This window comes from Callorhinus ursinus, unplaced genomic scaffold, assembly GCF_003265705.2.
Source record: "Callorhinus ursinus isolate GAN/ISIS: 27379988/994484 unplaced genomic scaffold, GSC_fseal_2.0 scaffold5, whole genome shotgun sequence".
NCBI lineage: Eukaryota > Metazoa > Chordata > Mammalia > Carnivora > Otariidae > Callorhinus > Callorhinus ursinus.
Window position 1 is genome coordinate 30,748,223 of NW_027397067.1, and position 22,804 is coordinate 30,771,026.

The window sequence follows — 22,804 nt, forward strand, 5'->3', positions numbered from 1 at the left end:
ATAATAAAAAAAGAAAAGCAAAATATAATTCACAAATTATCTGGATCAAGTATGCAAGAAAATGTGCAAAGGGGTGCCTGGCTAGCTCAGTCGGTAGAGCATGCAACTCTTGATCTTGGGGTTGTGCGTTCGAGCACCACATCGGGTGTAGAGATTATTCAAAAATAAAATCATAAAAAGTATATGCAAAAAAATGAATATTGGCAAACTTTGATTTCTAAACTAATCAAGGAATGATATATCCATAGTGATTTTTAGAGCATCATAATTTGAATACCCAAAGATTAAGAAATGAGCAGATACACACCCTTTCAAAGTTTAAAAGACTATCTGAATCACATTTTTTTTAATTTTATTTTATTACATTATGTTAATCACCATACATTACATCATTAGTTTTTGATGAGGTGTTCCATGATTCATTGTTTGCATATAACACCCAGTGCTCCTGAATCACATTTTGATTGTTCTGGCTACCACTTGATTTGGTCTGAGACTTTTTAACTATTTGCTTAAATTGAAACAGGCTGTGGCCTCAGGCTCTACTTGTTCCATTAACTCATTACCGTTTTAAAAGAGCTTCACATTCAGAGGGGTTAGAAAGGCTGACTTGTGTGGGTAGTATACTCCCCCTGGTGGACAAACAGAGAGAAGAAAGTATCTGATTCCTTCAGTTGAGGATTGCAATTTTTGAGCACTCTGTTTTGGGGCTTAGTTTCTCCTTAAAAAGCTCCATTTTGTTACATTCAAGTTACCAAGCCTTCATCAAGCAGTCTATGAATCTTTTTACTGTTTAATTTTATCTTCACTGGTGTCTTTTTTCCCCCATTATGATTCTCTTCCTCATTAAAGTTATTCAGCCGAAAAATATTATCAAATGCCTGCCATGCATCAGGCACAGCTCTAGGCACTGGGGATACAGCGGTGAGTGAACAAAATGATTCAAAATCCTGCCACTGGGGAGCTTAAAATAATATCAGATAGTGTTCATTGTGTTTCCTACACACCAGACTATGTACTTAGTGATTTGTGTTACTTAACTGAATCCTCCCAACAACTCTATGAGGAAACTGAGGAGCTAAGAAATTTGCCCAAGACCTCACATAGATAGGGAGAGGTACGCAACACCTCTGACCCCACAAGAACTCTGAACCTCGTGGCCCTCCTTCGATTTTCATTGCAGCATTTTTTTTTTTAATTGCCTGTCTCCTCCAGCTAACAGATAAGCTCCAGAGAGTAGAGACTGTGTCTGTTCACAATAACCCAGAGCCTAAAGCCTGCCACAGCTCTTCTCCAGAATACTGTGGGTAGATGGCTTCATGGTAATGGAATCAATGAGTTGAAAACTGAACTGGGGACTAAGTGACTCCAAAGCCTTTCTCACCAAGGGACTCTACTACTTCCATGAGAATCCAGAATACAGACAGCAACCCCGTACTGGTTGGCTGATTTGAATTAGTTTGGAATTAGATGTCCTCTCCATTTCCTTAAAGAGTAGGTGAAGACGGAGTCTAAAATGAACAAGATCTGGTTCTTTAGAAGACTTAAAATCTTTAAGCAGATTTTCATTTGCCTCCCCTCCTGAATTTTACAGCTAGTGGAGACAGGAGGAAGCCAAAGCAACATCCACCCTGGGCCCAGTGGATTCCCCTTTATAAGCCATGGATGCTTTGCGGTGAAGAGCAGAGGGTGGAGAGAGATGGTGGAGCAGCCCTTTCAGGAGCTACTGAACCTGCGGTGAGTACAACCTATGCCTGTAATAAACAGGTCAGTTTCCATGGTATTAGTTATTTATTTTATAGTAGTTATTCCCACAATGGCTGTTATGTCCTACACCATTATTTGCCACTTTGCCAAGTGACTTAAGAGCATGATATCCATCATTCAAATCTATTAACCTTTCTTTCTGTGTTTGAAAATAATCAGCAGCGTTCTGGTCTCAGTTGCCCAGGGCAGAATGGTAAATATTGAAAGAGTAATCTTGCCATTTGAAGCGCTTCTGGCTTGAATAAATGTTTCCTCAGGTTGCAGCAATGCCCAGGTAATCCCTTGGTAATGAAGCAGGGATCACCTTCCAGCGCTAAGGAGAGCAGGAAAAATTACTAGATGCAGGAACAGCTTGTAGGGTGGATCTCTCGCTCAGCCTACACTTTAGGCTTGTATTTTAAAAGAGGAATTGCTCGTGTCTGCTCCTATTATACAAGAGCTAGTAAATAAACCAAAAGGAGAAAACTGAAAAGTTATTTCAGGCTGACAGTTAGTACACAACCACAAGAAACAACCCAAGGGAACCCCGAATATCACAAATCAGGAGGCCTAGCTTGTCATCCAACCTTTATTAAGATCATAGGGATGGGTCGTCCCTGTTTAAGTCTTTTGTGTATGGGAAGTCAGTTCTGTAACGGTAAGTTTGCCAGTGAATTCTATACAGCAGTTTCTTCATTGCACACTTATTCTCCCCAGCCAGATTGTGTTTACAGTTGATGAACCACCATCTACTCTCTCCAATTTCTTCCTTCTGCCTTTCTGCAACCTCATCTTCTCGTATACGGCAAAAATTCTCCTATAGACCTCATTGCAAAAATCTCTCACATTTTACTAAATCTCCCTTTCCTAACTTTAGGGGACTATCCCAACTACCCTCCGGGCATCTCTACGTGAATTTCCTACCCTTGCTTGAAGCTCAACGTGTCCCAAACTGAACTTATTCCCAAATCTGCTCCTACTCTTTCTAATCATTGCCAAAGTCCTAAGTTGGGGTGTTGGATCTATTCCCCTCCCATGAGTTCCTGCTGCCCACAGTCGAGCTGCCCTCACTCTTTCTCCGACTTCTTTGAAATTCTTTTAATTGGCCTCCATGCTTTTCAAATACCATTCCTGTACGCAATCCGCCCATTCCTCTTTTTAAGCACAACTGCTGTCAACCTCTCTGCTGCCCAATAACCGTGAGTAGTCCATTAGCAAATTAGAGATGCTCCCTGGCCCAGCTGCACCTCCAGAGCTCTCCACAATGGGCCTTTGGACTTACCTGAATGCCCACTAAACAGAACTCCCCCTCTCCTAAACCAACCAGTCCTGTCCTGTCTCCAGGTGTTTTCTCACACAGTTCTTCTTCATGATATGCCAGTCTCAATTCCATCTTTCCCGATCCCACCCATTTCTTATGGCCTTCAACTCAATTCAAAAGCCAGTTTCCAATTCCTCTTGAGTCTTTCCCTCCGTCTCTTCATAGCGCCATGTTGGTTTCTCCCATCATACATCCCTTATTTTCTTCCTCTTGGTATTGTAGTTATTGATTTACATACCTTATTACACACACACACCACATGCTCCCCCACACACACAACCACACGCCCCACAAACACACACCACACCCCCCACAAACACACACCACACATCCGCCCCCCCCACCCCACCACACACCCACACACCATGCTGGAGGTGGTGCCTTCCACTAGGGGAAAATAGCAGCTTTGGATCCTATCTCTAACACTTACCTACATGGCTTTGGGCAAGTTTCTTATCCATTCTGGACTTAGTTCTCTTATGGTAAAAAGTGAGTAATGCTCAGCTTTTTCAAATTAAAGTATGTATTAATTGCCAGATACTCACTAAATGCTGGCTAATGCTGGCTCTTGTTATTAACTCTATCAGCCTTCTTGTCTGCAGATCACCTTACCTAGCCCATACCTTATACAAAGTATATTCTCAGAATGTTGGTTGTATTGAAGGATATTGTCTTCAGGTGGACCTTTTGCTTATTACTTACCTCAAAATTTAGTAGCAGTTTGACAAACATTGTATTGGCCTACAGAGCACTGAAGAACATTTCCCAATTAGATTTATCAGACTCTAGGGTTTTCAGCTGGACCACACTGACTCAGTTCTTACCCAATTCTTATAAAGTTGATCTTGGTATGGTGAAGACTAGCCATCACTTATGTTTCAGAACAGATGGAGCTGTATGACAAATAGATATCCAAAAAGTGAAAAACCAGCAAATGCACTGGAGCCTAACAGCATCAAGCCTGGTTTCTAGGACAGAGAGCTGGTGTCAGGCTACATCAACCCAAAGGCTCCCGGGGATCATTTAGCTGAGATGTCTCAAACTGTGGTCTCACAGAGTCTCCTCCTGGAAATGACTGAGGAGAATAAAACAGGAGACAAAAATCTGGTTCTCCCAGCCACAGACACATGATCACTCAGATAAATAAAGCAAACAGTTACCCATATGTTACAATTTCCAGGCTTAGCCCCATTTACAGTGATTCTCAAAGACTGGTGGTTGTAATAAAAACAAGTTTGTACTAAAGACAGAAGGGCAGAGAGTGCATTTCACTCATTGAAACATATCAAAACAACCTACGGTCCCCCTCCCTTCCAGTAATTCTGAGAATCACTCTCTAAAGCTCCTATAAATGTATGCCTTCTCTGGGGATTCAGTAAAAAAGACAAGGCAGGGATTAAGATGGAAAGGGTTGGGGGGCGCCTGGGTGGCTCAACCGTTAAGCATCTGCGTCTCCCTCTCCCACTCCCCCTGCTTGTGTTTCCTCTTTCGCTGTGTCTCTCTTTGTCAAATAAATAAACAAAATCTTAAAAAAAAAAAAAATGGAAAGGGTTGGGGCCAACCCAGAAAGGGCCCAACAGAGAGAAGGGCAGTCTCATCAAAACATCCATCCACATTACTGTTTCAGACGTGAGTTTTCTAGCTGGTACATGTACCACAAGTTTAATGAGGAGCAGCAAAGAAGTACAGTCGCTTTTTGATAGAAAAATTTAAAAATCATTCACTGAAAAGTAGAAGTACAATAGTTCTTTAATTCCCACGCATGGCCTCCTCTCCCCTTTCCCCCAGCATGAGCAAGTGTGTGTGTGCGCATGAGCACACACATGCACGGGGCTTTCTCCAGGTCAGCCAAGGAGGCTTACTCTGCACCAGTTGCCAAGAACATTTTTGTCTCTACAGAAATGAGTGTAATAATTATTTACATATTCATCTGGCTCTCTGCCTATCTGCTTCTTGTCATGTTCCAAAAAGAATTTAAGATGGCTTATGTGGTTATGTACTATGACAAGAATTTAAATTGGAAGTGAGGTGAAAGAAGAAATAAATACAAACCAAAGATGCAAACACGGGGAGACAGGAAAATAATTAAGAAGTATAATAAAATGATCCATACACCTGCTACCAGTGAACTATAAATTTTCTAAGCTTTCCAGTGGCTGAATTTGAAGAGAAAACTTATCAATTACATAATTCTCATCTATAAGAGGGATTCCCAAACTTTTGTGTGCACCTAAATCACCTGATGACCTTATAAAACTATAATCACTCAGGCCCCAACAATAGAACTTAAAATTTTGCATGTCTGGGGTGAGATCCTGAGGTTTATACTTTTAATGCATTCCTACTGATTTCTCAGATAAAAGGAAACCAGCTTCTCAGGACAAGAACAATTATTCTTGATATTAAGATCTACAGGACTTTTGGGACACCTGGGTGGCTCATTCGGTGGGGTTAAGCGTCTGCCTTTGGCTCAGGTCATGATCTCAGGGTCCTGGATGGGGTCCCATGTTCGGCTCGGCACTCAGCAGGGAGTCTGCTTGTCTCTCTCCCTCTCCCCCTTTCCCTCCAACCCTAGGGCTTTCTCTCTCTCTCTCAAATAAGTAAATAAATAAGGTATTTAAAATAAAAAAAAGATCTACAGGACTTTCTTCTAGGGAGTGACAAACCTTGGGTTTTACAATGAGCATTCTTACAGAGATTCAGGATGAGTTTCGGAGGTCCACGGACTGCTGCCCATAGTAACTTTCAAAATAGGCTTTTACATAGCTATGCGAGAGTAATGATGTTGAGAGTTGGTAAAGAGGGACAAGAAACCTAATAATATTCTCCAAGAACTTAATTTTTGCTAGTTTTCCTTGGCCCAGAATAGGAACTGAAAGGATTTTAAATCTCCTCAATCCCATTTTCTTTATATGGAATCAAAAATTAAGAACTCCTTAGTAAATATGGCAGTATGCAAGCTACAGGGCTATGTCAGCACTGAGGTCTCTCTACAAACTATAATATGAGTCTGAAGAAATGTAATCTAGCGAATCTTATCTTTTTAAATTTATTCTTGAGGAACTGTTTTGTTTCCTGGCTTGAACTGTAGTAGAGGGGGAGGCAAACAGCAGCGTGGGGTGGGGGGGGTGTAGGGGGTGGAAGGAAGTGAGCTCATCCTTAGTATGGAAATTCTTCTTTGTAAGACCTAAGTCTGTTTTTAGTGAACCCAAATCATTGAAAGTTCTCGATGTGGTGAAGTTCTTGATACACGTGAACTTTGCCTGATCTTGTAGAGTTTCCTTCATTTCAATTTTGTAGCAAAAATGACTTAAATTTTATTGTATTTTTCCTCACATCTTGTCATCTTGAATCTGAAATGATTCAAGATTTTGTGGTGTTTCATACATGTTCTGTTTTTTAAATGAATTCGTTGGGATGCTTTTGTTTTTCTAGGAAAGGGACAGTTTAGGCTGGTTTTAGACAATTTATTTGCAGGTGTGCATAAAGTTACTGCTCTCAAACCTGAGACATAAGAAGGGGGCTATTAGATGTTGAGACCTCCCTCACTTGTTCAATAAATATCTATAGAGAACTTGGTATTTGCCAAGCACCGAGCTAGATGTTAAGAATACAAGAATAACTAAGAATGCCTCCATGGTGTTTGCAGACATGAAAAGAAGTGATTATAGCATAGTTTGGTAAATAGTCTGAAGGGGAAAATGCAGAATACTCAGGAAACAAAGCTATAATTCAGTGGTCAGGGAAGGCTTTCTGGAGAAAGTTACATGTAAGCTAAGACCTAGTGTGTGGGTAGAAATTAAATACGTGAAGGTGGGGTAAGCATGGGTTGGATGAAGTTCAAAATGGAAGGTGGGAGAGAAAAACCAAAAAAACCCTCCCAGCTCATTGTGAACATTCATGAGACAGAAGAAGGTATGTTGCTGAAGCTGAAATAAATCTAGTCTGACCTCTACATGGCATATGTGGAATTGGGGGTGAAAAGATTGGGGGATGAAAAGGGGGGGCTAGATCTTGATAACCTTATAATCCATATTAAGGAATCCAGACCATATCCAAGAGAACTGGGGAGCCATTATGCTGGTGATCATTTATTTGTATTTAGGAAGATTGCTTGAATTAAATCTCTCCAGTCCTATCTTTCATCGTGTATAAATTCAGATGAAGGATATTAATTGTTTAACACTTGAAAACCTAAGGTAGTAGAATGGAGAACCCCACTGCACCTTGAAAAAGTCCAAGACAGGTGTACCCTGTCTTGGATGCCCTTGGGTATTCTAACTTGGAGGTGGCTGGGCCCCTTTGAATTCAGGAATGTGAAGGTACTTTGCTGGTTGTGAGATCCTAATAAATGATCGCGTTAATACACTCTTATATTGAGTCTCACATACCCCACCTCTGTAGCTCCATGAGCCAAGCAAACACAGTCTCTAAGGAGAAGGGAAAATGGGCATATAGAACTAAGCACCCTCTGCCTTGCAGGTTGGAGATGTGACAAGATCCCTAAGAAAGGTAAGCAGAATATTTGTAAATGTTTTTATAATGGGCCAATTATTTAGCAGGGACATTGAAATCTATTGGTGGAAAAGTGTTCTCAAGTATAATAAGAAAGGACAGATATTTCATTTTACATATGTTTATGATGAACAAAACCCTTTCTAAAGCTAAAGCTGAAGAGGACTAATATCCAGGCCATATGCAGGGTATTCATGGCTCTGCTTAATGTAATACAAATTGACCCACAATACAGAGTAATTCAATTTATGAAAAAATAACCCTGGTTTTAATACTATATTGTTAAACTCGAATATTGGCTAGTGAGGTTATTTAAAGGAAAAAATGTTTCTGAAATGAAAATGCTTAATGGGATTCCGTATGTGTAGTCTGCCATCTAGTGTTGATTTGTGGAAATAAAAAAGGCTGGTACAGTAATTTTCAAATCAGGCTCACCAGGTGACAAAGGGATGACTCAAAACATTTCAATGTTAAGACATCAGATTGTACTATGAGACCCTCTGAGGTGTGTGGAAGGGAGGGAGTGGATGGGTGGCTGGGAGAGTTGGCTACTTGTAAGACCTGTTACTTCTGGGAAGCAGTAATGTGTAGCTAATGGCTCTCAAATCTGTCTGCCCAATAGAATCACCTGGGAAAGTTTTACAAAAATACAGATGGCTAAGCTACACTGCAGACCTAGAAAATCAGATTCACTCAAGTGGGACCCAGCAATGGCATAGTTTTAAAACTCCCAGGTTATTCTAGGGGCGCCTGGGTGGCTCAGTCATTAAGCGTCTGTCTTCGGTTCAGGTCATGATCTTAGGGTCCTGGGATCAAGCCCTACATCAGGCTCCCTGCTCAGTGGGGAGTCTGCTTCTCCCTCTCCCCCTACCCCCCCCGACCTGTGCTCTCTCGCGCGTGCTCTCTCTCACAAATAAATAAAATCTTAAAACAAAAAACAAAAAACAAAACACCCCTCTCAGATTCAATTCTGCTGTACAACCAGGGTAAGCAGCACAAGGTAATGTGTTAAGACTGTGGAATCTAGCTCTGTCTTTACATGAGTTTCACTGCTTAGTTGTATAACTTTGAGCAGGGAAATTAGGCTAATTGATATCTATGTGCCTCAGTAAAATGAGGACAATACCCTCTCCTTGGGTTATTGTGAGGATTAAATATAAATGTTAAGTGCTTAGCATAATGCCTGGTAAACTGTTCAATAAATGCTAATATTAATAGCAATTTTATCAAGGAAAATATTTTGAATTATTTAAGGGAATAAACAACCTAAGGGATATGAACACCTAACATGGAGCATATTAGAACATATTACATGTGGCATATTTCTATTCTTCTTAAACTGGAAGACTTGTGGGATTGAATGCTGATGCCCAGCTCAGCCATCCCCTGAGAAGCACGTGACTTCTTTTGTGCCAACCTAAAGTGCTTTATGGCACAGTAAATTATTCTCAGTCATTCCCAGTCTTTATCACTGGGTCCGAGATGCCTGATTCCCTAGCACATTTCATTTGTCCTGCTTGGGTCAGATGTCCTTTCCTAAATTAACCAGGGGGCAGAACCACATCTCTACATACGTTGCAACAGTAGTCACAGTCCTAGGTGCTGGTGGTAGTTCCTAAGGAATGGGAAATCACTCTGACTTAGAGTATCTTTACAATCAAAAAAGTTCTATTATTACTATTTTTACTAAAAGATCTATTACTGTGGACAATTTGGGGCAGAAAGAACATCATCTGAAAAGACTTGGAGTCCAGTGAAGAACAAGAGTTTATTTGGCTGGGTATTTGATGGGAATATTAGGTGGGACCATATAAAAAAACTTTGGTTATGATAAATTGGATGTCAGGGACTAGGGTAAAGGAAACATCAAATGTAACTGGTTCTAAAAATAAATAAAATAAATAACAAATATTACCAGTTCTAATTTGAGAGTGGCAGGAGGTGGGGGTGGGGAGGAAATGCATACCTTACAGGAAAGTAGCAGAACATTCTGCACAGAAATTAATTAGTTTGGTTAGAGACATGCTGAGCTGATAAAAGGAGAAGACATTCAGAAGGGAATGTCCAACAAGGAGCTGGAGAACCGGGGTGAGGACTCTGAAGGGAAATGTGGGCCTTGCATCCAGATTTGGGCATCAGTGGAATAGGTGTGAGTTGAAGTCATGAGCATGCATGCATTTCCTCAATGACTTGAGAGAAGAGTAGACACGTTAGAGAGCAATGTCATTACCACAGAAAGAAAAGGTAGCAAAGGGGCTGAGAAGCAGTGCACAGGGAGGAGAATTTTAAGTGTGATTTTTAAAAACAGAACAAGCAAAGGGAAAGAACTGCAGAGAGGTCAAGTTAAAGGCAGGAAAGATTTGGCTTCTGTCAATTAGGACCTCACTGCCAACTTCAAAAAAGGTGGGACCACTGGAGTGGTAATATGCAGCCAATTGCTTCACAACCTTATCAGTTCTTGGTATCACTGAGGGTTTATTTGGTTTGTTTTTGATGTTGCTGGGTTTGTTTTGTTTTAATCATTTTTTGGTGCAATTGTAAGTGGAATTGTTTTCTTAATTTCTCTTTCTGCTAGTTCATTATCAGTGTATCAAAATGAAACCAATTTCTATATGTTAATTTTGTATCCCGTGAGTTGACTGAATGCATTTATCAGTTCTAATAGTTTTTTTGGTGCAGTCTTTAGGGTGTTCTATGTTTAGTATCAGGGCAGCTGCAAGTAGTGACAGTTTTACTTCTTCCTTACTACTTTGGATGCCTTTTATTCCTTAATCTTGTGTGATTGCTGCAGCTAGGACTTCCAGTAGTATGTTGAAGAGAAGTGGTGGAAGTGGACATCCTTGTCTTGTTACTGCTCTTAGAGAAAAAGCTATCAGTCAGTATTTTACCTTCGAGTATAATGTTAGCTGTGGGTTTTTCATATATGGCCTTTATTAAGTTGAGGTATGTTCCCTATAAACCCCTTCATTGAGGATTTTTAGCAAAAATGGAAATTGAAATTTGTCATATATTTTTTCTGCATCTATTGGGATGATCATGAAATTTTTATCCTTCATTTTGTTGATGTGGTATGTCATGGTGATTGATTTGCAAATATTAAACCATCCTTGCATCCTAAGAATAAATCCCACTCGATCATGGTGAATGATTCTTTCAATGTACTATTGAACGCAGCTTGCTAATATTTGTTGAGGATTTTTGCATCTGTGTTCATCGGACATATTGGCCTATAGTTTTCTTTTTTTGTAGTCTTTGCCTGGCATCAGGGTAATGCTGGCCTCATAAAATGAATTTGGAAGCTCTCCTTCCTCTTCTATTTTTTTTTTTTTTTTTTTGGAATATTTTGAGAAGAGTAGGTATTAACTGGTATTAACTCTTCTTTAAATGTTTGGTACACTTCACCTGTGAATCCATCTGGTCCTGTACTTTTTTTATTGTAATTCTTTTGGTTGTTGTTTTTAATTCCAGTATAGGTAACATACAGTGTTATATTAGTTTCAGGTGTACAATATGGTGGTTCAACAATTGCACACAACACCCAGTGCTCATCACAAGTGCCCTCCTTAATCTCCATCACCTATTTCACCCATCTCCCCACCTAACTCCCCTCTGGTAACCATCAGTATGTCCTCTATAGTTAAGAGTCTGTTTCGTCATTTCTCTCTCCACCCCAACTCTCCTTTTTTCCCTTTGTTTTGTTTCTTAAATTCTACATATGAGTGAAATCATATATTTGTCTTTCTCTGACTGACCTATTTCACTAGGCATTATACTCTAGCTCTGTCCATGGTGTTGCAAATGGCAACATTTCATTTTTTAATGGCTGAATAATATTCCATTGTATATATATATATATACACTACATCTTCTTTATCCATTTATCTATCAGTGAACATTTGGGCTGTTTCCATAACTTGGCTATTGTAAATAATTGCTATAAACATCAGGGTCTGTGTATCCCTTTGAATTAGTGTTTTTATATATTTCAGGTAGATATCAAGTAGTGTGATTACTGGATCATATGGTAATCACTATTTTTATCTATTTTATCTATTTAATCTATTTTTAACTTTTTGAGAAACGGCCCCCCCCATACTATTTTCCACAGTGGCTGCACCACTTTGCATTCTCACCAACAGTGTCCAAGGGTTCCTTTTTCTCCACATCCTCACCAACACTTGTTTCTTGTGTTTTTTTATTTTAGCCATTCTGACAGGTGTGAGGTGATATCTCATTGTAGTTTTGATGTGCATTTCCCTGATGATGAGTGATGTTGAGCATCTTTTCATGTGTCTGTTGGCCATCTGCATGTCTTCTTTGGAAAAATGTCTGTTCATGTCTTCTGCCCGTTTTTTAATTGGCTTATTTGTTTTTTGGGTGTGGAGTTGTATTCTTTATGTATTTTGGATACTAACCCCTTATTTGATATATCATTTGCAAATATCTTCTCCCATTCAGTAGGTTGTCTTTTATTTTTGTTGATTGTTCCCATTGCTGTGCAGAAGCTTTTTATTTTGATGTAGTCCCAATAGTTCATTTTTGCTTTTATGTCCCTTGCTTTAGGAGACCTTTCTAGAAAAATGTTGCTACTATCAGTGTCAGAGACATTGCTGCCTGTGTTCTTTTCCAGGATTTTTATGGTTTCAGGTCTCCCATTTAGGTCTTTAATCCATTTTGAGTTTGTTTTTGTGTGTGGTTCAAGAAAGTGGTCCAGTTTCATTCTTTTGCATGTAGTTGACCAGTTTTGCCAGCACCATTTCCCATTGGATATTCTTTCCTGCTTCATCAAAGAGTAATTGACCATATAATTGTGGGCTTATTTCTGGGTTTTCTATTCTGTTCCATTGACCTATGTGTCTATTTTTGTGCCAGTACCACACTATTTTGATTACTATAGCTTTGTAATATAACTTGAAGTTTGGAATTGTGATACCTCCAGCTTTGCTTTTCTTCTTCAAAATTATTTTGGCTTATCCAGGTCTTTTATGGTTCCATAAAAATTTTAGGCTTGTTCATTCTAGTCTGTGAAAAAATGATGTTGGTATTTTGATAGGGATCGCATTAAATCTGTAGATTGCTTTGGGTAGTATAGACATTTTAACGATATGCTTCCAATCCATAAGAATGGAATGTCTTTCCATTTGTTTGTGTCATCTTCAATTTCTTTCATCAATGTTTTATAGTTTTCAGAGTACAGTTCTTTTACCTCGTTGGTTAAGTTTATTCCTAGGTATCTTAGTATTTTTGGTGTAGTTATAAAGGTATTGTTTTCTTGATTTCTCTTTCTGCTGCTTCATTATTAGTGTACAGAAATGCAACAGATTTCTGCACATTGATTGTATCCTGTGACTTTACTGAATTCATTTATCAGTTCTAGTATTTTATTTTTAGTGGCATATTTAGGGTTTTCTATATATAGTATCATGTCATCTGCAAATTGTGAAAGCCTTACTGCTTCCTTAGCAATTTGGATCACTTTTATTTCTTTTGTTGTCTGACTGCTGTGGCTAGGACTTCTAGTACTATGTTGAATAAAAGTGGTGAGTGGGAAGCCTGGGTGGCTCAGTTGGTTGAGCATCTGACTCTTGGTTTCAGGTCAGGTCATGATCTCAGGGTCAAGAGATCAAGCCCTGAATCTTGCTCTGCACTCAGCAGGGAGTCTGCTCGGGATTCTCTCCCTCTCCTTCCACCCCCCAACTTGTGTGTGCTCTCTCCCTCTAAAATAAATAAATCTTAAAAAAAAAAAAAAACACGTGGTGAGAGTAGACCTCTTTCTTGTTCCTGATCCTAAGGGAAAATCTGTTTTTCCCCATTGAGTATTATGTTCACTGTGGGTTTTTCATATATGGTCTTATTATGCTGAGCTATGTTCCCCCTAAACCTACTTTGTTGGGGGCTTTTATTTTGATGTTGTGCTTTGACAGATGCATTTTCTGCATCTATTGTAATGATCATATGGTTTTTATCCTTTCTCTTATTAATGTTATGTAATACATTGATTTGTGAATATTGACCATCTTTGCATCCTGGGAATAAATCCCACTTGATTGTGGTGAATGATTTTTTTAATGTATTGTTGGATTCAGTTTGCTAGTAGGTTGTTAAGGATTTTTGCATCTATGTTCATCAGAGATATTGGCCTGTAGTTCTCTTTTTTGGTGGTGTCTGTGTCTGGTTTTGGTATCAGGCTGATACTGGCCTCAAGAATGATTTCAGAAGTTTTTGTTCCTTTTTTTTTAAAAATATTTTGAGAATAGGTATTAACTCTTCTTTAAATGCTTGGTAGTATTTGCTTGTGAAGCTGTTTGGTCCTGGACTTTTTTTTGATTACTGATTCAGTCTCCTTGCTGGTAATCAGTCTGCTCAAATTTTCTATTTCTTCCTGCTTCAGTTTTGGTAGGTTATATGTTTCTAGGAACTTATCCATTTCTTGCAGGTTGTCCAATTTGTTGGCATATAGTTTTTCGTAATATTCTCTTACAATTGTTTATATTTCTGTGATGGTTATTTCTTCTCTTTCAATTATGATTTTGAGTGCTTTCTGTGTCTCTATTTTTCTTTTTCCCTGATGAGTCTGGCTAAAGGTTTATCAGTTTTGTTGGTTTTACAAAGAACCAGCTCCTGGTTTCATTTATCTACTCTCTTGGGTTTTTTTTTTTTTAAGTTTCTATATCATTTATTTCTGTTCTAATCTTTATTATTTCATTCCTTCTGTTGGTTTTGGGTTTTGCTTGTTGTTCTTTTCCTGGCTCCTTTAGGTGTAAGCTTAGGTTGTTTGAGATTTTTCTTGCTTCTTGAGTTAGGCCTGTATTACTATAAATTTCCCTCTTAGAACAGCTTTTGCTGCATCCCATTGTGTTTTCATTTTTATGTTTCCATGTACTTTTTGATTCCTTCTGTGACTTCTTGGTTGATCCACTCATTGTTTGGTAGCATGTTATTTAACCTCCATATATTTGTGCTCTTTACAGATTTTTTTCTTGTGGTTGGTTCCTAGTTTCATAGCATTGTGGTTGGAAAAGATGCATGGTATGACTTCAGTCTTCTTGAATTTGTTGAAGCTTGTTTTGTGGCCTAATATGTGATCTATTCTGGAGAATGTTCCATGTACCCTTGGAAAGAATGGGTATTCTGCTGTTTTAGGATGGAATGTTCTGAATATATCTGTTAAATCCATCTGATCCAGTGTGTCCATTCAAAGCCAGTTTCCTTGTTGATTTTCTGTTTGGATGATCTGTCCATTGATGTGAGTGGGGGGTTAAAGTCCCCTACTATTATTGTATTACTATTGATTAGTTCCTTTATGTTACTGTTTTATGTATTTGGGTGCGCCTATGTTGGGTTCATAAATATTTACAGTTGTTATATCTTCTTGTTAGACTATCCCCTTTATTATTTTATAATGTCCTTCTTTGTCTCTTTTTACAGACTTTGTTTTAAAGTCTATCTTGTCCAATATGAGTATTTCTACTCCTGTTCTCTTTTGACATTCATTTATATGATAAATGTTTCTCCATCCCCTCACTTTCAATCTGTAGGTATCTTTAGGTTTGAAATTAGTCTCTTGTAGACAGCATATGGATGGCTCTTGTGTTTTTTTTCCACTCTGTCATACTGTCTTTTGATTGGAGCATGTAGTCCATCGACATTCAAAGTAATTATTGGTAGATATGTATTTGCCATTTTTTTTAAACTTGTTTTGTGGTGGTTTTGCAGTTTTTACCCTCCTTTTTTTTTTTTTTTTTTTTTTGCACTCTCTATGCCCAATGTGGGGCTTGAACTCAAGACCCTGAGATCAAGACCTGAGTTGAGATCAAGAGTTGGATGCTTAACTGACTGAGCCACCCAGGTGCTCCATTTGTATTTTTCCAATCCTTTCTTCTCTTTCTCTCTTTTGTAGTTTGTTGATTTTCTCTAGTCATGTACTTGGATTCCTTACTCTTTATTTTTTGCATATTTATTACTCTTTCCAGATTTGTAGTCACCACTGGGTTTATATATAACATCATCTGTGTATAGCAGTTTATATTAAGCTGATGGTCATTTAGTTTTGAACTCATTCTTTATTCCTCTCCCCCACATTTCAGATATTTGGTATCCTTTTTATATCATTTTATTTTTATGAATCCCTTGACTTATTTTTACAGAAATACTTATTTTTACTGTTTTTGTGTTTATTTTTTATACTCCTATTGTCTTTCCACTCAAAGAGCCCCCTCTAATATTTATTATAGGACTTGTTTAGTGGCCATAAATTCCTTTACTTTTTGTTTGTCTGAGAAACTCTTTAACTCTCCTATTCTGAGTGATAGCCTTGCTGAATAGAGTATCCTTGGCTTCAGATTTTTTCCATTTCAGCACTTTAAATCTAATGTGCCACTTTCTTCTGACATGCAGTTTCTGCTGAAAAATCAGCTAAGGGGGTTTCCTTTGCATGTAACTGTCTTCACTTGCAATCTTTAAAATTCTTTATCACTATTTTTTGCCATTTTAGTTACTATGTGTCTTGGTGAGGACCTCCTTGGGTTTAATTTGTTGGAAAATCTCTATGTCTTCTGAATCTGGATCTCTCTTTCCCTCCCCAGATTTGGGAAGTTTTCAGCTATTATTTCTTCAAATATATTTTCTGCCCCCCTTTCTCTCTCTTCTTTCGGGATCCCTATAATGTGAATGTTATTACACTTAATAGAGTCACTGGATTCTCTATTCTCATTATGCAGTATTTGTTTGTCTCTCATTTGTTCAGATTCTTTTCCATTACTCTATCCTCCAGGTCACTCGGCCTCTGTAGCCTACTGTTTAGTGCATCTATGGTATTTTTAATTTCATTTATTGAGTTCTTCATCTCATATTTTTTAAAAAAGATTTTATTTATTTATTTGACAGAGAGAGACACAGCGAGAGAGGGAACACAAGCAGGGGGAGTGGGAGAGGGAGAAGCAGGCTCCCCACTGAGCAGGGAGCCCAGTGCAGGGCTTGATCCCAGGACCCTGGGATCATGACCTGAGCCGAAGGCAGACGCTCAGTGACTGAGCCACCCAGGTGCCATTTCTCATATTTTTTTAATCCCTTTGTCCAGGGTCTCACTGGTGTCCTCCACCCTTTTCTGAGGTCCAGTGAGTATCTTTATGATCATCATTTTAAATTCTGTATCAGGCATACTACTTATTTCTGTTTTGCTCAGATCTCCTACTGTAATTTTGTCATGTTCTTTCATTTGGGACATATTTCTCTGTCTCATTTTGTATTCCCCTCTGTGTCTGTTTCTTTGTGTTAGGAAAGTTAGCTATGTCTTCTGCTCTTAAGAGTAGTGGCTTTATGAAGAAGAGGTTCTGTAGGGCCCTTCAGTGCAGTGTCCTCCGTTCACCAGAACCTGGCGCTTCAAGGGAGTCTCCTATGGGTGTTGCCTGCATTTTACTATTGAGTCTGAGTCCCTTCCATGCAGTCCAGACCTCTGCATTAACTCTCTGCCTATTGTGGGCTGTGCTTACACTCTGTGATGTTAGTGAGACCTAAGCAGGCTGGTGGGGTGAACCACAGAAGGGCTCAGGGGTGGGCTGGCTGTGTTAGCAAAATCTGTGCTGAGCCACTAGTCCTAGGCCAGATGCCCCAGATTTCAGTGGCCTCCAGGGGTGTAGAGCATGAAGGGAGTGGCAGGGTGGTGTGCACTTGGTGTTAAAAAAACTTTGCACTGAGCCCAAGGCCGAGGCCAGCAGGCTTGAAGTGGAGGAGTCCTCAAGAGAACTCATGGGTGGGGTGCACTACCAGCAGGTTAGGTAGAAAGTATTTGTGTATTGTCACCTCTCACAGTTGGCTCTGTGTTTATGTGAGGGGAGGGGGAAGGAAAATGGCACCTGCCAGCTCCTTTGTTCTACAGAAGTCCCCCAACATGCTCTGAAATCCTTATAAACAGGTCTTTCTCCCATTTGCCCCCAAATGTTGATTCTATGTTGCCTCTCTGTGGGCTGTTGTCTCTTTAAGAGTAGTAACCCCGCTATCACTTGCCCTCCTAGCTCTCCCAGTGCTGAGTCAGCTGACTTTTAAAGCTCCAGGCTCTATGTCCTGCTGGTTATACAGACTCACAGAATTTAGCTTCTCTGATTTTCAAGGTCAGATGTCATGGGGATTGATTTTCCCTACATGGGCTCCCTGGTGCTTTCCCCTCTTCATGCCCACAGCTTCTTCCCTCTTGAAGGCAGCTCCCAACTACCATTTCTTCCCTTCCTAACCTTTCCTCTTCTCTACATTTAGTTTGTTCTTCCAGTCTTTGGATTACTTTCTAGTTTATTGACTCAGATGTCAGCGATATCTAGTTGTAAATGTGGGACAGGGTGAGCTTAGGGTCCTCCTACTCTGCCATCTTCCCTCCATTCTGGTCCTGGACTTTTGTTTGTTGGGAGTTTTTTGATTACTGGTTCAATTTCATTACTAGTAATTGGCCTGTTCAGATTTTGTTTCTTCCCTGTTTTGGAAGATTGCATATTTCTAGGAATTTGTCCATTTCTTCTGTGTTGTCCAATTTGTTGGCACATAATTATATATCAGTCTCATAATCCTTTGTATTTCTGTGATGTTGGTTGTTACTTCTCCTTCATTTTTGATTTTACTTGTCCTACCCCTTTATTTCTTTTTTTTTTTTTAAAGATTTTATTTATTTGAGAGAGAGAATGAGATAGAGAGAGAGAGAGCATGAGAGGGGGGAGGGTCAGAGGGAGAAGCAGACTCCCCGCTGAGCAGGGAGCCCGATGCGGGACTCGATCCCGGGACTCCAGGATCATGACCCGAGCCGAAAGCAGTCGCCCAACCAACTGAGCCACCCAGGCGCCCCCCCTTTATTTCTTAACGAGTCTGGCCAAAGGTTTATCAACTTTGTTTATCTTTTCAAAGAACCAACCTTTGGTTTTTTTGATCTCTTCTGTTTTGGTTTTTTTTTTTTTAAGTCTCTATTTCATTTATTTCTGCTCTGATCCTTATTTCCCTTCTTCTGTTAACCTTGGGTTTTCTTTGTTCTTTTTCTAGTTCCTTTAGGTGTAAGATTAGATTGAGATTTTTGTTTCATGAGGTAGGCCTGTATCACAGTAAGTTTCCCTCTTACAACTGTTTCTCTGCATCCCAAAGATTTTGGACTATTTTTATTTTCATTTGTCTCCATGTATTTTATTTCCTGTAAGATTTCTTTGACCCATTTCCTGTTTGGTAGTATGTTGCTTAGCCTCCATCTGTGTGTTTTCTAGTTTTTTTGATTTCTAGTTGCATACCATTGTGGTCAGAAAAGATGCATAATATGATTTCACAATATGATTTCTTTATTCTTGAATTTATTGAGATTTGTTTTGTGGCCTAACATGTGATCTATTCTGGGGAATGTTCTATGTGCACCTGAGAACTTGCATTATTGTTTTTGATGGAATGTTCTGTATGTTAATTCCATCAGTGTCATTCAAAGACACAGTTTCCTTTGATTTTCTGCCTATTTTATGTATCCACTGATGTAAGTGGGGTGTTAGAGTCCCATACTATATTAATGTCTAATTCTCCCTTTGTTAATAACTACTTTGTGTATTTAGGTGTTCCAATATTGAGTGCATAGATACTTAAAACTTATCTTGTACGACTGACTGCTTTATCATTATGTAATGCCCTTCCTCTGTCTCTTTCTTTCAAATAAGTTTTCTGCCCCTTTCTCTCTCTCTCTCTCTCTCTCTCCCCTCCTTCTGGGACACCCATAATGTAAATGTTTGTTCACTTGATGTTGTCCAAAACCTCCCCTATCATTTTTAAAAATTCTTTTTGCTCTTCAGCTTGGGTGCTTTCCATTACTCTGTCTTCCAAATGGCTGATCCATTCTTCTGCATCCACTAATACTGTTGATTCCCTCTAGTGTATTTTTCATTTCAGTTATTGTACTCTTCAACCCTGGTTCTTTTTTAATATTTATCTCCTTGTCAAAGCTCTCATTTTGTTCTTACATTCTTCTCCAGTCTGATGAGCATCTTTACAATCATTAAACTCTTTAGCAGGCTTATTGATTATCCCTGTTTCATTTAATTTTCTGGGTTTTATCTTGTTCTTTCATGTGGAGCATATTCTTCTGTCTCCCCATTTTGCTTGACTTTGTTTCTATGAATTAGGTAGAACAGCTGCTTCTCCTAATCTTGAAGGAATAGTCTTGTGTATGGTCATCCCCTGTGCAGATTGTGTGCCTGGTAACTTTGGCTGGTTGCCTGGAGCTGTGACTGGCTTGGGGATCCCTGGACACTCTGCTGGGGCAATCCTGGGGCTCTCTGCACAGAGAGGGCCCTGGTCAGCTGAAGCTGAAGTGGGCATGGGCTGGGGCAGTCTCTGGGTTCTCTGTGTAGAAGCCATCTTGACAAGATAGCTGAAGCTGAAGTGGGTGCAGCTCAGGTTGTCAGAGGGTTTTCCACACACCCGGCACACCTAGCAGGTGTGTTCTTCCTTCTACAAGGAAGAATCCTGGGAGTACAGCTGAAGCTGAAGTGGGTATAAGCCAGAGTGTGCTCAGCACAGGGGGGTGCCCTAGTAGAGTGACTGGAGCCAAGGCCGGTGTCAAGCAGGGTTTCCCAAGACAAGGTGCATAGGGCGCACCTTAGTGGGGTGGCTGAAGCAGGTGTGAGCCAGGAGGCCACCTGGAGCCAAAGTGGTATGGGCCTGGAAAGTTCTGGGGTGGCTTATACCTGTTGCACCTTGGTGCAACCACTGGGGCTATACATAGTGAGCACTTAACTAGGAGAGTCCCAGTGTTTGTCAAGCTGGGGCTACCTTGGTGAGACAGCTAGGGCTGGGATGGGCTAGGGATTGGGGGCTCACTGAGGGGATAAGGCCAGCTATGGCACCTGAACATTGCTCCCATCCACACTATCAAGGTGGAAGGGGAATGTAAACCATGGTGCTCACCAGCTCCTCTGACCTGGAGAGTTCCAGCAGCTCCCTTGCCATATGATAGGATTCTAGGGCTAGTCCCTTTATATCTATTTGCTCTTTTAAACCGTTGGTTTTTTTCTGTGCTCCAGAGCCCACAAATCTGCTCATAGTCCTTCAGTACTACCCCTCCCCACTCCAATGTGTGTCCTGGGTGGGGGTTCCCTTCATTACTGTCTCTATCCTTGCCATTCTTTACGTGGTCTTTTGTGCAGAAGCTGTTTAGTCCTCAGTTTTTCAGGAGGAATTGCTTTACATATTAGTGTAGATTTGGTGTGTGAAGATAAGTTCAGGATCTTCCTACATAGCCATCTTGGACCAGAGTCCCAATTATCTTTTTCATTGATAAGGAGTTATTTAAATAATCTGGATAGAATTTGTCAGTATTGCAAACTTTGGGGGTTGCCTTCTGACTCTCCTACTCATATATTTAGATGATAAAAGTAACCTGATCAATCAGTCTTCCTTTATGATTAGTGGGTTTTTGTTTTTTTGGTCCTTTTTACCAAATCGTTGTTTACCACAAAGACAGGAAGTTATTTTCCTATGCTATCTTCTAGAAGCTTTATCTTCCATATTTAAGTTTATAATCCATCTGGAATTGATTTTGGTGCATGTGGATCAAGATTTTTCCCCCTTCGGATGTTCATATTGATTCCACACATTTACTAAAAATCATTTTTCCTTACTGCATTAATTATCATAAACTAGATGGCTCTATGTTGGTCTATTTCTGAACACTATTCCATTGGTCTATTTGAATATCCTTGTACTAGTAGTATCACTGTTTTAATTATGGTACTTCTATAACGAGTCTTGATAACTAATGGTGTAGTCTTCTAACTTCACTATTGTGCTTTAAGATGGTCTTTGCTATTTTTGGCTCTCTGTATTTCCATGTAAGTTGTTAGCCCTCCCACCTTACGTCCTCACCCAAACCATTAGGATTTTGATGGATTGCATTCAATCTACATCAATTTGACAGGAATTAACATCTGAAAAAGTTCTAAACAATAAACATGTATATTACTATTCAGATCTTTTAAAAATTTCTCAGTAATGTTTTATGCTTTTTCTGTATAGAGCTCTTGTATATCTTTCATTAGACAAATTAATTCCTAGTTATCTGACAGCTTTTTAAATACTATATATATATCTTCATTAAATGCTAACTTATGTGTTGGGAGCTTATACAAATGATTTTGTATATTGAGCTTACCTCTAGTACCACCACTAAAGACACTAATTAGAAAGAAAAGCCAAAAGGATCTGTAAAAACCCCAAGTGGGAAATCAGTGAATTAGTTTTATTTCTCCAATCAATCCTTGTACTGTTTGGGTTTTTTGTTGTTTTGTTTTTTACCTTGCATTTAAGGCTATAGATTTTCCTGTAAGCAGTGCTTGACCTGTACCCACAAATTTTAATATTTTCATACAAAAAATCTTGAAAACTGAAGAACTTGCAAGGAATAATGCCAGGGATAGAATCAAGGGATAGCATAACATTAAAAAAGTGAATAAAAGGGTTGGAAGATAAAGTTAAGGAAGTCCCTTATGAACAAATGGGAAGAGATGTTAAACAGAGGAAATAAGAGGATAAATCTAGGAGGTCCAACACCTGAATAAGAAAAATTCCAGAAAGAGAGGACAGAGAATGAGGAAGGGAGGAAACTATGAAAGAAAAACACTAAAGGACTTGAACTTTCCAGAATGAAAGGATGAGAATTAGCACAATGGATTGGCGGGGGGGGGGGAGGGGGGGAGACATCACCAGGAAATTTAGGATTTTCTTTTTATTTCTGGAGTTTTCTAAAATCTTCAAAAAAAAAAAAAAGACTACTTGTTAATGGATTGAAAATTAAAAGACTTCTCATCCTAAATTCTGAGGGAAAACTGTTTTCAAGCTAGCATTCTAGAACTAGCCAAACTATTAATGGAGGAATAGACATTTTCTTGTGAGATTTCAAAATTTTACCTCTAAGTACCTGGAAGATGGGCTCACCAAAATGAGGGAATGAGCAGGAAGATCAAGGACACAGATGACTGAACATAAGAGAAGCTCCAGGAGGACTGCTTATGCAGCACACTTAGCCAGTAACCAATTCACACTGGAAGAAAAGGAAAAGGGCACCAAAAAGTCTATCTATAGGAGGAAAAGAAAACAGTGCTATTAGAACAGGATACCTGATTAGGGCTAGACAAGTAGAAAATAAAGAGGTTTTATAATCTTGGGGAAAATGTGTTAATTTCAGGAAGAACAAAAGTTGCACAGGAAATATAATCA

At 39.3% G+C, this 22,804-nt stretch overlaps 1 long non-coding RNA gene across 1 annotated transcript in view; it reads left to right on the forward strand.

Annotated features, from left to right (window-relative positions):
* The first annotated feature begins 1,245 nt into the window (after positions 1 to 1,245).
* LOC141372809 (uncharacterized) overlaps positions 1,246 to 22,804 on the forward strand; it is a 44,592-nt gene continuing 23,033 nt past the window's right edge. Inside the window, exons 1-2 of the long non-coding RNA XR_012378248.1 lie at positions 1,246 to 1,494; positions 1,595 to 1,737. This is a non-coding gene — a long non-coding RNA (uncharacterized lncRNA). The remainder of the gene's footprint in view (positions 1,495 to 1,594; positions 1,738 to 22,804) is intronic.